The 14145-nt window shown below is 41.2% G+C and overlaps 2 pseudogenes across 1 annotated transcript in view; both read left to right on the plus strand.

The window, feature by feature from the left end:
- The window catches only part of LOC117091324, a 31643-nt pseudogene extending 18798 nt beyond the window's left edge, over positions 1–12845 (plus strand).
- Positions 1–14145, plus strand: part of LOC117093725 — a 433995-nt pseudogene that overhangs the window by 29221 nt on the left and 390629 nt on the right. The window lies entirely within an intron of this gene.

A 14145-nucleotide genomic window follows, 5' to 3' on the forward strand; every position in this document is an offset into this window, starting at 1 on the left:
ACCAGTTAAAAGCTTTGCCACGTTCTTCACATTTGTAGGGTTTCTCTCCAATATGAGTTTTCTTATGTTTACTAAGGCTTAAGGACCAGGTAAAGTTTTATCACATTCTTCACACTTGTAGAGTTTCTCTCCAGTGTGAATTATCTTATGTCTACTAAGGTGTGAGGACCGGTTGAAGGCTTTGCCACATTCTTCATATTTGTAGGGTTCCTCTCCAGTATGAATGATTTTATGTCTACTAAGGTTTGAGGATGAAATAAAGGTTTTGCCACATTTATCGCACTTGTATGGTGTCTCTCCAGAACGAATTTTCTTATGTGAAAAAAGGGTTGTGGAATGGTTAAAAGCTTTGCCACATTCTCTACATCTATAGGGTTGCTCTTCAGTATAAAGTATCTTATGTGTAGTAAGGTGTGAGGATAGGTGAAAACCTTTGCCACATTCTTCACATTTGTAGGGTTTGTCTCCAGTATGAATTTTCTTATGTGTAGTAAGGATTGAGGATCAGTTGAAGACTTTGCCACATTCTTCACATTTGTAGGGTTTCTTTCCTGTATGAGTGATCTTATGTTTACTAAGGGTTGAGGATGCAATAAAAGATTTGCCACATTTATCACACTTGTATGGTTTCTCTCCAGTATAAATTCTCTTATGTGTAGTAAGGGTAGAGGAGTACTTAAAGGCTTTGCCACATTCTTCACATTTGTTGGGTTTCTCGCTAGGATGAATTTTCTTATGTATAGTAAGGGTTGAGAACTGGTTAAAAGCTTTGCCACATTGTATGCATTTGAGAGGTTTTCTTCCAGTATGCCTTATCTCATGTCTGTCTGAATTTGAAAATTGAAAGACTTTCCCATAGTTATCACATTGAAATATTTTTCTCTGGGTAGTCGTTAAACATTGTTTAAGTCCATTATAACCTCTTTTGTGCACCTTACACTCATCCACACTTTCACAGACTTTTTTAAACTCTAAATTGCCATATTCACATTTTTCATATCTTCTCAGTATCACAATTTGGAAAGAATCTTGTAGGCTGTGCTCTGGACAATGGTCTTGGGCAAAATGAAAACACATAAGTGAAAGAAACAACAAAAACACATCACTTCAACTGCAAGATTCTGATAAATATGGGATACATTTACAAACAAAATTAACCAGGCATGGTGGTGGGCAAATGCCAGCCACTTGGGAAGCTGAGGCAGAGAATTGTTTGAGCCCAGGATGCAGAGATTGCAGTGAGCTGAGATCACACCGCTGCACTCCACCCTGGGTAACAGAGCAAGACTCCATCTCATTAAAAAAAAGAAAAGAAGAGAAATTTCCAGCCAGGTGTGATGGCTCATGCCTTTAATCCCAACACTTCGGGAGGCCAGGGCAGTTGGATCACCTGAGGTCAGGAGATGGAGACCAGTCTGACCAACATGGTGAAACCCCATCTCTACTAAAAATACAAAATATTAGCCAGACATGGAAACAGGTACCTGTAATCCTAGCTACTTGGGAGGCTTAGGCAGGAGAATTGCTTGAACTGTGGAGGTAGAGAATGTAGTGAGCCAAGATCATGCCATTGCACTCCAGCATAGGGAACAGAGTGACACTCTGTCACACACACGCGCGCACACACACACACACACACACACACATAAATTGCCAATTAAGAAAAAAGAAGCGGCCGGGCACGGTGGCTCCAGCCTGTAATCCCACCACTTTGGGAGGCCGAGACGGGCGGATCACAAGTTCAGGAGATCGAGACCATCCTGGCTAACACGGTGAAACCCCGTCTCTACTAAAAAATACAAAAAACTAGCCGGGCATGGTGGCGGCGACTGTAGTCCCAGCTACTCGGGAGGCTGAGGCAGGAGAATGGCTTAAACCCGGGAGGCAGAGCTTGCAGTGAGCTGAGATCCGGCCACTGCACTCCAGCCTGGGGGCAGAGCGAGACTCTGTCTCAAAAACAAACAAACAAACAAAAAAAAAACCAGTTATGCTCTTTGAAACAGAAAACAATGTACTGTTTGAAAAGTGCCATGAAATGGGAAGAATTGGTAGTTGTTTCATGTGTAGTGAGATTTAGCTTTGCAAGATAAAAACATTCTAGTGATATGTTGCATAATAATGTCAATGTAATTAATATGAACAAACTGAAAATTTAGAAATATATACTTCTCACTCTCTCAGGCTGGAGTGCAGTGGCACGATCTCGGCTGACTGCAACCCCAGCCTTCCGCGTTTAAGTGATTCCCCTGCCTAAGCCTCCTTGGTAACTGGCATTACAGGTGCGTGCCACCATACCTGGCTAGTTTTTTGTATTATAGTAGAGAACATGTTTCCCCATGGTGGCCAGGATGGTCTCGATCTAACCACCTTGTGATCTGCCTGCCTCAGCCTCTAAAAGTGATGGGATTACAGGAGTAAGCCACCCCGCCCGGCCTAGAAATGTTTTATTGTAAATTTTGTGGGCTTTTTTTTGACACATAACACCTAAGTGGAAATAAACAATAATACCTAAAAGAGATACAGTGATTATTGTTTTAAAATTATCTTCAAATCCAAAAGTGTTTCTCAGACACAAAAATAAGATTGATTCAAAAGGAAATAGATGTTGAAATTAGGAGTGTTATTTATTTATTTATTTATTTTGAGACGGAGTCTTGCTCTGTCCCCCAGGTTGGAGTGTAGTGGCACGATCTCGGCTCACTGCAAGCTCCGCCTCCAGGTTTCACGCCATTCTTCTGTCTCAGCCTCCGGAGTAGCTGGGACCACAGGCGTCTGCCACCACACCTGGCTAATTTTTCGTATTTTTAATAGAGATGGGATTTCACCGTGTTAGCCAGGATATTCTCAATCTCCTGACCTCCTGATCCGCCTGCCTCGGCCTCCCAAAGTGCTGATTGTAAAGACTTTTTACCTCCTTGATTAATTTTTTCCTCAGAAATGTATTAGTTAATGCTATAGTAAATAAGATTTTTTTCTTCCTCTATTTTATCAGATGGTTTAAGTGGATGAAACCATACATATACTTCTATGCTAATTTTACATTTTGCTAATTTACCGAGTGTATCTGTCAGTTTAGATAGGTTGCAATGTACTGTTTATGGTTTTTTAAATATAAGATTGTGTGAACCACAAACGGCAGCTTTTTACTTATTTTTCAATTTCAATGGCTTATTATATTTCTTTGTCTAGTTCTTCTGCCACATATTTCCAGTGCTAGAATAAAATAGAAGCATCGACAATGGGCACAATGTAGTTTTGTATTGGTGTCTGAATTTGATGGAGCAAACACCTCTTCAAGTTTTCATAAACTGATTTTAGAAGGTAAAGATCTTCTTTTGTTGGGCCCATAGGGTGATGAGCTGCCCTCTGAATTTGTAGTGAAGAGGGATTGTAGCTTGGTCACAAGACTGCTGGGTCTGCACTAGGGTTCACCTTTAGTTGGCTTGTTACAGGGACTTGGGTGGTTGTAATTCCCATTTTATTTTTGGACAGACTGAATGTCCTTCAGGACTTTGCTCTGTAGGGCAGACAATAGGGCAGCTTTTTGCTGTCGGTTCTGCATATAGTGGGCTTTATGGGTGTGGCTTTCACCGAGTACCAAAGAGCATTTTCTCAGGTAACTGTGGATTCTCTATAGGCAGAACTGACCATAAACTTTGGCTCAGGTAACTGAAACTGAGTCACTGAGCTGCTTCGGAAACCAGAGTAAAGGCCAATGTCTGCAGGTCTGCCTATGTGGCTGTCAATGGGTGCCTTCCTCCAGGTCTCTGGAGTGGCAGGATCTCTCCCAGACTGTGGCTGGGAGGAGTTTGGGATAGTTACAGAGTAAGTTCACAATTCTCAGTGGGACCAAGTTGGGTGAACCCTATCCAGGTCTGTAGACGAGAACAGGGACCCTGTACTTTCCCACCTGAATGAGGGCCTGCCTTCTCAATAGAACACTTCTCAATCTTCAGCTTTAACAGCATTTCACGACTCCCTCCATGGATCTCAAATCGCTCTTACAGGTACTTATTTTGGAGATGCGGTCTTGCTACATAACCCAGGCTGGTCTCAAAATCCTGGCCTGAAGCAGTTCTCCAACCTTAACGTACCATGGTGCTGTTATTACAGGTGTGAGCCATAATGCCTGGTTCTCTCATAAAGGCATTTTTGTCAGGGTTGGCTGACATTTTTTTGCTGTAAGGGGATATGAATGTAGGGGACTTTTAATCTTTTCATCTTGCTGATGTCACTCTCCCTATACATTTTTACTTTCTGTTTTCTATTTCAAATTTGTCTGTTAATTTTAGACTCAGATATTTAGGACAATATGCTAGAATTTGCATGGTATGCCTGAAGTAAATTAGATAATTAGTAGACACTCTATATTTACTAAAATAGTTACTTATACATTTAAGTTTACTGCAGGCAATAAGGAATTATGCCAGGCGCGGTGGCTCAAGCCTGTAATCCCAGCACTTTGGGAGGCCAAGACGGGCGGATCACGAGGTCAGGAGATTGAGACCATCCTGGCTAACATGGTGAAACCCCGTCTCTACTAAAAAATACAAAAATTAGCCGGGCGAGGCAGCCGGCGCCTGTAGTCCCAGCTACTCGGGAGACTGAGGCAGGAGAATGGCGTGAACCCAGGAGGCGGAGCTTACAGTGAGCTGAGATCTGGCCACTGCACTCCAGCCTGGGCGACAGAGCGAGACTCTGTTTCAAAAAAAAAGAAAAAAGAAAAAAAAAGGAATTATAAGATTTTTATCTACTTTCTTTAGCCTGTATCTAAATAATAACATAGTTTATTTCCTAATATATGTTTTACATATCCGAGGTTCTAACCCTATTCTGCAATATATATATATATATATATTCTATGTTTACCAATGTAAGGCTATTCTTTGCTTCTAAAGTTAGATTTCAGAGTTTCATTTTGTGTAAGAATAACATATATTTAAAACGTAGAAAGTAACTCTAGTCTTTTTAAATGCTTATTTATTAAAAGTTTCTCATTAGAATCTTCTATTTATAATTATACTGCATATTCTCTGAAATTTTATTGCCACACAGTGCATGCCAATAATTAAAAATACCTGCATTTAATGAGTTCAGAGTAACAGCTAAATATTGCAGTTACCTTGACAAATTTTTTTTTTTTTTTTTGAGACGGAGTCTTGCTCTGTCGCCCAGGCTGGAGTGCATTGGCTGGATCTCAGCTAACTGCAAGCTCTGCCTCCTGGGTTTACGCCATTCTCCAGTCTCAGCCTCCCGAGTAGCTGGGACTACAGGCACCCGCCACCTAGCCCAGCTAGTTTTTTGTATTTTTTAGTAGCGACGGGGTTTCAAGTGTTAGCCAGGATGGTCTCGATCTCCTGACCTCGTGATCCACCTGTCTTGGCCTCCCAAAGTGCTGGGATTACAGGCTTGAGCCACCACGCCTGGCCGACAAATTTTTTAAATTAATTTTTTGAGATGGAATCACACCCTGTCACCCAGGCTGGAGTGCAGTGGTGCAATCTTGGCTCACTGCAACCTCCACCTCCTGGTTTCAAGCAGTTCTTATGCCTCAGCCTCCCAAGTAGCTGTCATTACAGGCATGTGTCACCAAGCCCAACTAATTTTTATATTTTTATATGAGATGGGATTTCACCACATTGGCCAGGCTGGTCTTAAACTCCTGACCTTAGGTGATCCACCCTCCTCGGCCTCCCATAGTGCTGAGATTACAGGTGTGAGCCACTGCACCCAGCCTGACAAATTTTTTTTTATAATACATCAATGTTGCATACCAGGTTTTATGAGAGTAAATTTTTTTTTATTATTGTTTTGTAGTTTCATATTTGTGTGTTTTTTCAGTGTAGGTTTTTTTGCTGAGATGGAGTCTCACTCTGTCACCCAGGCTGGACCGTGGGCATGATCTCAGCTCACTACAACCTCTGCCTCCCGGGTTCACGTGATTCTTCTGCCACAGCCTCCCGAGTCTCTGGGACTATAGGCACGTGCCACAATGCCTGGCTGATTTTTGTATTTTCAGTCGAGACGGAGGGTTTCACCTTATTGGCCAGGCTGGTCTCGAACTCGACCTCATGATCTGCCTGCGTTGGCCTCTCAAAGTACTGGGATTACAGGCACGAGCCAACGTGCCAGGCCTCATTTATATTTCAACTAGGGTCTCATTCAGTCAACGAGACTGATTTGCAGGTCTCACTGCTACCAGAACCTCCCAAACTTAGATGATCTTCTCATTTCAGCTTCTCAAGTAGCAGATTTACAAGTATTTCACATCACACCCAGCTAGCTTTTTTGTATTTTTTGTAGAGACAGAGTTATCCTATGTTGCCCAAGCTGGTGGTGAACTCCTGGGATCAAGTGATCAACCCATCTTGGCCTTCCAAAGTCCTAAGACTACATTTCATTTTATTAAGTAGTTTAATTTATATTTAAAATAATTGATTAAAGAAATGAAGTTGTTAGTACCAGTTATATTGTTACTGTTTTATGTGTTTCTAGTAGTTATATTTTTCTCATTTTCTGTTTTACTTTCTTTTTTGTTTTTTGAGACAGAGTCTTGCTCTGTCTCTAGGCTGGAGTGCAGTGGCTGATCTTGGCTCACTGCAATTTCCACCTCCCGGTTCAAGCGATTCTCCTGCCTCAGCCTCCCGAGTAGCTAGGACTACAGGCGTGTGCCACTACGCCCAGCTAATTTTTGTATTTTTAGTAGAGATGGGGTTTCATCGTGTTAGCCAGGACGGTCTCGATCTCTTGACCTTGTGATCCACCCGCCTTGGCCTCCCAAAGTGCTAGGATTACAGGCATGAGCCACCGCACCCAGCCCAGTTTTTTGAAGAAGTGCATGCTCAAGAGTGTGGTGTATCATTTCTATATATTTGTAAATTTATTATTTGTATTATTGTTTTATACTCTAATTCATTTCTGTCATAGAAAGTAATCTATACAATTTCAGTTTCAAAAAATGTGCTAAGACTTTGTTTTTGGCCTAACAGGTGATCTATGAAGAGGAATGTTGTATGAGCTATTGAGAAGGCTGTGTATCCTGATGTTATTGGGGAGTGTTCTCTATACCTAAATTAGAAATAATTGTTTTTTACTGCCTTCTAGTCCTCTGTTCCCTTACTAATATTCTGTCTTGTTTTATTATAATTACAGAAAGTGGGGTATTGAAATATCCTACTATAATGATATTGCTCTATCTGTGTTTATTCAATTTTGTTAGTATTTGCTTTTTATATTTGAAACCCTAGCTGGGTGCGGTGGCTCAAGTCTGTAATCCCAGCACTTTGGGAGGCCGAGACGGGTGGATCACGAGGTCAGGAGATCGAGATCATCCTGGCTAACACAGTGAAACCCCGTCTCTACTAAAAAATACAAAAAAAAAAAAAAAAAACTAGTTCGGTGAGGTGGCGGGTGCCTGTGGTCCCAGCTACTCGGGAGGCTGAGGCAGGAGAATGGCGTAAACCCGGGAGGCGGAGCTTGCAGTGAGCTGAGATCCGGCCACTGCACTCCAGCCTGGGCGACAGAGTGAGACTCTCTCTCAAAAAAAAAAAAAAAAAAAGAAACCCTAATTTGAGACATACACACACACAAATACACACACGTTTAAACAAATTTGTCATAGGTTCCCAATGAATGAATCTATGTGTTGTTTAATGTCCTTCTTTGTCTTTTTCAAGTTTTGACTTAAGGTAGATTTTACAAAATATGACAGTTTTTGACTTAAGATGTAGCTTATGTAATATTATTTTGACCTCTTTTGCTAATATTTACATGAAATTTCTACTTCTGTCTTGCAACTTTCAGTCTTTTCTTGTCATTAGATCTCAACTGACTCTTGTAAAAAGGCAAGTTGAATCTTGATTTTTAAAATTTTTAACAAACCTTTTTATTGAAAATGTCTCTTCATTAGAAAGATATAAATATATTTAAATAGTTTTAAAATATCTTTTAAGAAGATAAAAACACAGTTATTTTTTGTTTTATTTTATTCTTGTATTTTTCTGTCTCATTTTCTCTATTTTTTTTGTGTTTTTTTGATTTTTATATTGACAGGCTTTCAGTGTTTTTCCTATTTTCTTTTGTGTATCTACAAGGATATTTTCTTTTTGTTTCCTTTTTTTTTTTTGAGATGGAGTCTTGCTCTGTCACGTAGACTGGAGTGCAGTGGTGCAATCTCGGCTCACTCCAAGCTCCACCCCCCAGATTCATACCATTCTCCTGCCTCAGCCTCCCCAGTAGCTGGGCCTACAGGCACCCACCACCATGCCCAGCTGATTTTTAAAAAGTTTTTTAGTAGAGATGGTGTTTCACCATGTTAGCCAGGATGGTCTCCATCTCCTGACATCGTGATCCTCCCACCTCAGCCTCCCAAAGTGCTGGGATTACAGGCGTGAGCCACTGCGCCCGGCCAATATTCAGATATTTTACTAGTGGTAACTTTGAGGATTACCTAAAACCTCTAAAAGATCCAACACTATATTTTAATGTGGTAAAAAATTAACTTCAGTTGCATACAAAAATTCCTCATTGTTACATCTGCCTTCAACTTTGTTACTGATTTTACTAATTATATTTTTATGTTGTATATTCATTAATGGATGTTTATAATTTCTATACTTTTATCTTTTCAAGTTTAGAGAATAGTTAAAAGTTTTCTGTACCATTATGATAATGTTAAGAAATTCCATTTTTATGTATGTGTGTATCTTTCCCAGAGAATTATGTATTTTCATATGATTATGTGTTGTTTTCTTGCATTATGCTATTTTCTGTGGGAGAAACTCCTTTCAGCATTCTTGATATGTAGGGCATACGCAGTGCCAATATGCTTTCTCATGATTTGGTTATTTTGGAAGGACTTCTTTTTATTTGGTAGTACAATTTTGCTTATGGTGTATTCCCACTTGACAGATTTTTTAAAAAATTATAATTTTGACAATATCACAGTTTCCTTCTGATCTGCAAAAAATTTTTGATAAATTCATTGGTTATCTCATGAGACTATGCTTATAAATGACCATCATTTTTATCTTGCAGCTCCCAATATTCTGTTCTTATCTATGATTTTTAAAATTTTGCTTATATGTATGTTTGTTATAAATATATGTTTGGGTGTAGCCTACTTTGTTCAGCTTCTTCATGTTTACCTCATTTTTTCTTACTTTTAAGAAATTTTTCAGTTACTTTTTACATCCACAATTTTCGTTTTCTGCTATTTTAACATTTTTTGTTGTTATCCTCATTTTTCTGATCTTCAGTAGTTGTCTGTGTTCCGATCTCACTTCCTGAATATTATTCAACTTATTTAATAATTTTTTTGATGGGCCATGTTGCCTAATATTTTGTATACATTGTAATCTTTGATTGAGATTTGACATTAACAAAAAGCTACCTGTTAAAATCTTTATAATATAGCTTTATCCTGGCATAGTATGAAATCAATTGTCTTGGGCTAGAGATTCTTGGAATTTCTCATACCTGTTTTTAGGATGTGTCTTACCTAAAATTTTGTGTTTATTGTTTAGTTAAATTGGCTTATTCATATTTCTTCTTAATAATCAGTAATCACTTGCTACATCCGTCTCCTGTTTGGCGTACTGCAGTTTCTCTGGTTTCTTAATATTAACCTTTAGACTCAGCAGACTCAAACTGTCATTCCAATATATATCACTATTTCTTTCAGCATTTTATTGTCTGGGCGGAGGGAGAGGGAAACAAAGAACAAAGGTGACTAAGATGGCGTACTTCTGGGTTCTTCATCACCAACTTCTCCCGCGCGCCCGAAAATGTAGTCGGCGCCCGGAAAGGTGCAGATCAACCGAGCATGCGCCAGGTGACGTCAATCGGAAGAGACTGAGATTTACCTGGCCGCACCTAAGGAACCCCCCCCCCCCACAGGCCCGTGTCCCACCTATTGCCCTTCCATTCCCAGAAAAGCCGCTCCTGGCAGGCGCACTGCGGGAACTTCTTCGGCCCCTCCTCATAGCGGGACCCAGGAACCTCGCTGGAGAACGCCGGAGCGACATCCTCGGCCTCCTCCGCTGGAGACCAGTGAACCTCGTCTCCTCTTTCCATACATTGGCTAAGTAATAAAGTTTTCTTTTTATCTTGCCTACTTGCCTTTTCCTCTGGCGCCGGCTCTAGTGGTCGCATAAAGCAAATCATTTATGTCATGGGAGACATTAACTAGTGTCTTAAAAAGCCCCAGAAGCCAGAAATAAAGATGTATGTGCCAATATTTTTCTTGCTTTTTAAAAAAGACACCAGGAGTTGGCAACTTACATTTGTGTGTGTGTGTGTGAGAGACAGAGTCTCACTCTGTTACATAGGCTAGAGTACAGTGGCATGATCTTGGCTAACAACAACTCTACCTGCACAGTTTAAGTAATTCTCCTGCCTCAGCCTCCCAAGTAGCTGGATTACAGGTACCGGTTACCATGCCTGGCTAATTTTTTGTTTTTAGTAGAGAAGGGGTTTCACCATCTTGGCCAGGCTGGTCTTGAACACTTGACCTCGTGATTCACCTGCCTTGGCCTCCCAAAGTGCTGGGATTACAGGCGTGAGCCATCGTGCCCCACTGGCAATTTACTTTTAAAGGCACAATGTTATACTGGAGAGAAGGAAAAGCTGTGTTGCGTATAAGTAACAGAGTTTTCTTTTTCTTCTATGTGGCTCTTTGCATTATACTCATTATACATTTTACATTTTACAAATGTATTTTGGTCAGTATGTTTTTATTATATTTATATGTTCAGAAACAAATTACAGCTTGTAGTATTTTGCTATGTCATCTTATGTAGTTTGTATAGCTTTATAGGTTAGATTTGTAAAGTATATTTATCTGAGTCTAGTAACTGAAGTAATGTGTTTTTATTGTTTCTTTCAGTTATGTGTTCTCATTTTGCTGAAGACCTTTGGCCAGAGCAGAATATAAAAGATTCTTTCCAAAAAGTAATACTGAGAAGATATGAAAAATGTAGACGTGACAATTTACAGTTAAAAAAGGGTGTGAAAGTGTGGATGAGTGTAAGGTGCACAAAATAGGTGATAATGGACTTAACCAACATTTAACAACTACCCAGAGCAAACTATTTCAATGTGATAAATATGTAAAATCTTTCTTAAATTTTCAAATACAAACTGACATAAGACAAGATATACTGGGAAAAAAAAAAAAAAAACCTTTCAAATGTGTATGAACATGGCAAAGCTTTCAACCAGTCCTCAACCCCTACTACACATAAGAAAATTCATACTGGAGAGAAACCCTACAAATGTGAAGAATGTGGCAAAGCCTATAAGCAGTCCTGTAAGTTTAACACACATAAGACAATTCATACTGAAGAGAAACCCTACAGATGTAGAGAATGTGACAAAGCTTTTAACCAGCCCAGAACCCTTTTTTCACATTAGAAAATTCATACTTGAAGAGGTGGCCAGCCCCTCCACACCTGTGGGCATTTCTCAGGTGGAAGGAGAGACTTGAGAAAAGAAAGGGACACAGAGACAAGTATAGAGAAAGAAAAGTGGGCCGCCGGCACTGGTCTCTGAGTTCCCTCAGTATTTATTGATCATTATCTTTACCGTCTTGGAGAGGAGGATGTGGCAGGACAATAGGGTAATAGTGGGGAGAAGGTCAGCAGGAAAACATGTGAACAAAGATCTCTGTCATAAACAAGTTTAAGGAAAGGTGCTGTGCTTTGATTTGCATGTATGCAAACATCTCCACAAACATTTCCGTGCATTAAAGAGCAGCATTGGACATCTCCACAAACATTGCCATGCATTAAAGAGCAGCATTGCCGCTAGCACGTCTCACCTCCAGCCCTAAGGCGGTTTTCTCCTATCTCAGTAAATAGAAGATACGATCAGGTTTTATACCAAGACATTCCATTGCCCTGGGAGGAGCAGGAGACAGATGCCTTCCTCTATCTCAACTGCAAAGAGGCCCTCCCCTTTTACGAATCCTCCTCAGCACAGACCTTTTATGGGTATCGGGCTGGGGGATGATCAGGGAAACTTCCCACGAGGCCATGTTTCAGACTATCACATGGGGAGAAACCTTGGACAATACCTGGATTTCCTAGGCAGAGGTCCCTGTGGCCTTCCGCAGTGTTTGTGTCCCCGGGTACTTGAGATTAGAGAATGGTGATGACTTTTAATAAACATAATGCCTTCAGGCACTTGTTTAACAAAGCACATGCTGCATAGCCCTAAATCCATTAAACCCTGAGTAAACACAGCACAGGTCTCTGCAAGCACAGGGTTGGGGATAGGGTTACAGACTAACAGCATCTCAAGGCAGAAGAATTTTTCTTAGTACAGAACAAAACGGAGTCTCTTATGTCTACTTCTTTCTACATAGATACAGTAACCGTCTGATCTCTCTTTTCCCCCACACATACTGGAGAGAAAGCATACAAGTGTGATAAATGTGGCAAAGCCTTTATTTCATCCTCAACACTTATTAAACATGAGATAATTCATACTGGAGAGAAACCCTACAAATGTGAGGAATGTGGCAGAGCTTTTAACCGTTCCTCAAACCTTACTAAACATAAGAGAGTTCATACTGGAGAGAAACCCTACAAGTGTGAAGAATGTGGCAAAGCCTTTTTACTGCATTCTCAACTCTAACTGAACATAAGATAATTCACACTGAAAAGAAGCCTTACAAATGTGAAGTATGTGGCAAAGCTTTTAACTGGTCATCAGCCCTGAATAGACATAAGAGAATTCATATTAGACAGAAACCCTGCATAGTGAAGAACGTGGCAAATCTTTTCAATGTTCCTCAACCCTTAATAAGCATAATTCATACTGGAGAGTGTTTTGTTTTTTTCTAAGACCACCAGAGCGGGCGCAAAGGAACCAGCGACTAGGCAAGGGTAGGAGCAAAACTGCAAGTTTATTTTGGTCACCTAGCTTCGGGGGAAGAAGGTGGGTAAGGAGAGGTCTGTTGGCCTCTGGCAAATGAGGCCCACAGAGTTCTCCGTGCTGCCCTCGGACGGAGTTCCGACAGTCCCGACCGCAGTGGGGAAGCTGGGAAGTCCGCGCGTGGCACTCGTCCGGAGTGGCTTTTCTGAGAGTGGGAGGGCGATAGGCGGGGCACGGGCGTGTCCGGGGGCGTTCCGCACGTGTGACCAGGTAAATCTTGGTCTCTTCAGATTGACGTCACCTGGCGCATGCCCAGTTGGTCTGCACCTTCCCGGGCGTCGGCTGCATTTTCGCACGCGCGGGAAAAGTTGGGGGGATTAAGAACCCGGAAGTGCGCCATCTTGCCTCCGTTCATCCAAACAGTCCAACCTTTCATTGGTAATAGTGATAAAGGGGCGCCGTGGTCTGTCTGGCTACTTCCTGCTGCTAAGGGGCGTCGTTAAGGTCGCGGCCCATGGTTGGCATTTGGACGTACGGATGAAGAATAAAATAAGGCACAGTATTAGTATAGGAACGAGGTATGGAAGCATTTGTCGGAATATGGGCAAAACCCAGAAGGAAGGTCCTGGCAAGGTTGGGGTGTTAAGGTTTTGTATCTCAGTTTTTTATTTTATTGAGGGTTTGAATGTTAGTGTCTACTAGGCCTGACTTGTTAACATAATAGCAGCACTCTTCTCCAAGGAAGAGACAAGTGCCTCCTTTTTCAGCTGTAAGCAAGTCTAGGGCTCGCCTGTTTGGGGCAGCTACTTAGGCTATTGAGGTAGTTCGGCGCTGCAAGGAGGCCAGGCTTTCAGCTGATTCCAATAACTAGAGGGAGGAAAACAGCCCATTTTTTTTTTTTTTTTTTTTTTTTTTTTTTAGGGGGGTGGCGTAGTGGCATGGAAAGTTGCTGGAAAAGCTCTGCTACTTCGCCTGGCTGTATAAAGTTAGACTGGGGACCAAGGACACGGGGACATAGAGGGATCAGTTAATGGCTGTATGGTTAAGAGTTTTAGAAAGAGATCAGTTGCACGAGAAATAGCTTCAATGGGGGCTGTTGGCCTCCATTGGGTGCCTGAGTATGATTACTCAGGATGAATTTGGAGTTGAATACGGAAAGGAAGGATTGGGCAGTTTGGACGAGAAATAGCCTTCAATGGGGGCTGTGTGGCCTCCATTGGGTGCTGAGTATGATTACCTCAGGATGAATTTGGAGTTGAATAACGGAAA

Source organism: Trachypithecus francoisi, unplaced genomic scaffold (genome assembly GCF_009764315.1).
Source record: "Trachypithecus francoisi isolate TF-2019V2 unplaced genomic scaffold, Tfra_2.0 Lachesis_group12, whole genome shotgun sequence".
Classification (NCBI taxonomy): Eukaryota; Metazoa; Chordata; class Mammalia; order Primates; family Cercopithecidae; genus Trachypithecus; species Trachypithecus francoisi.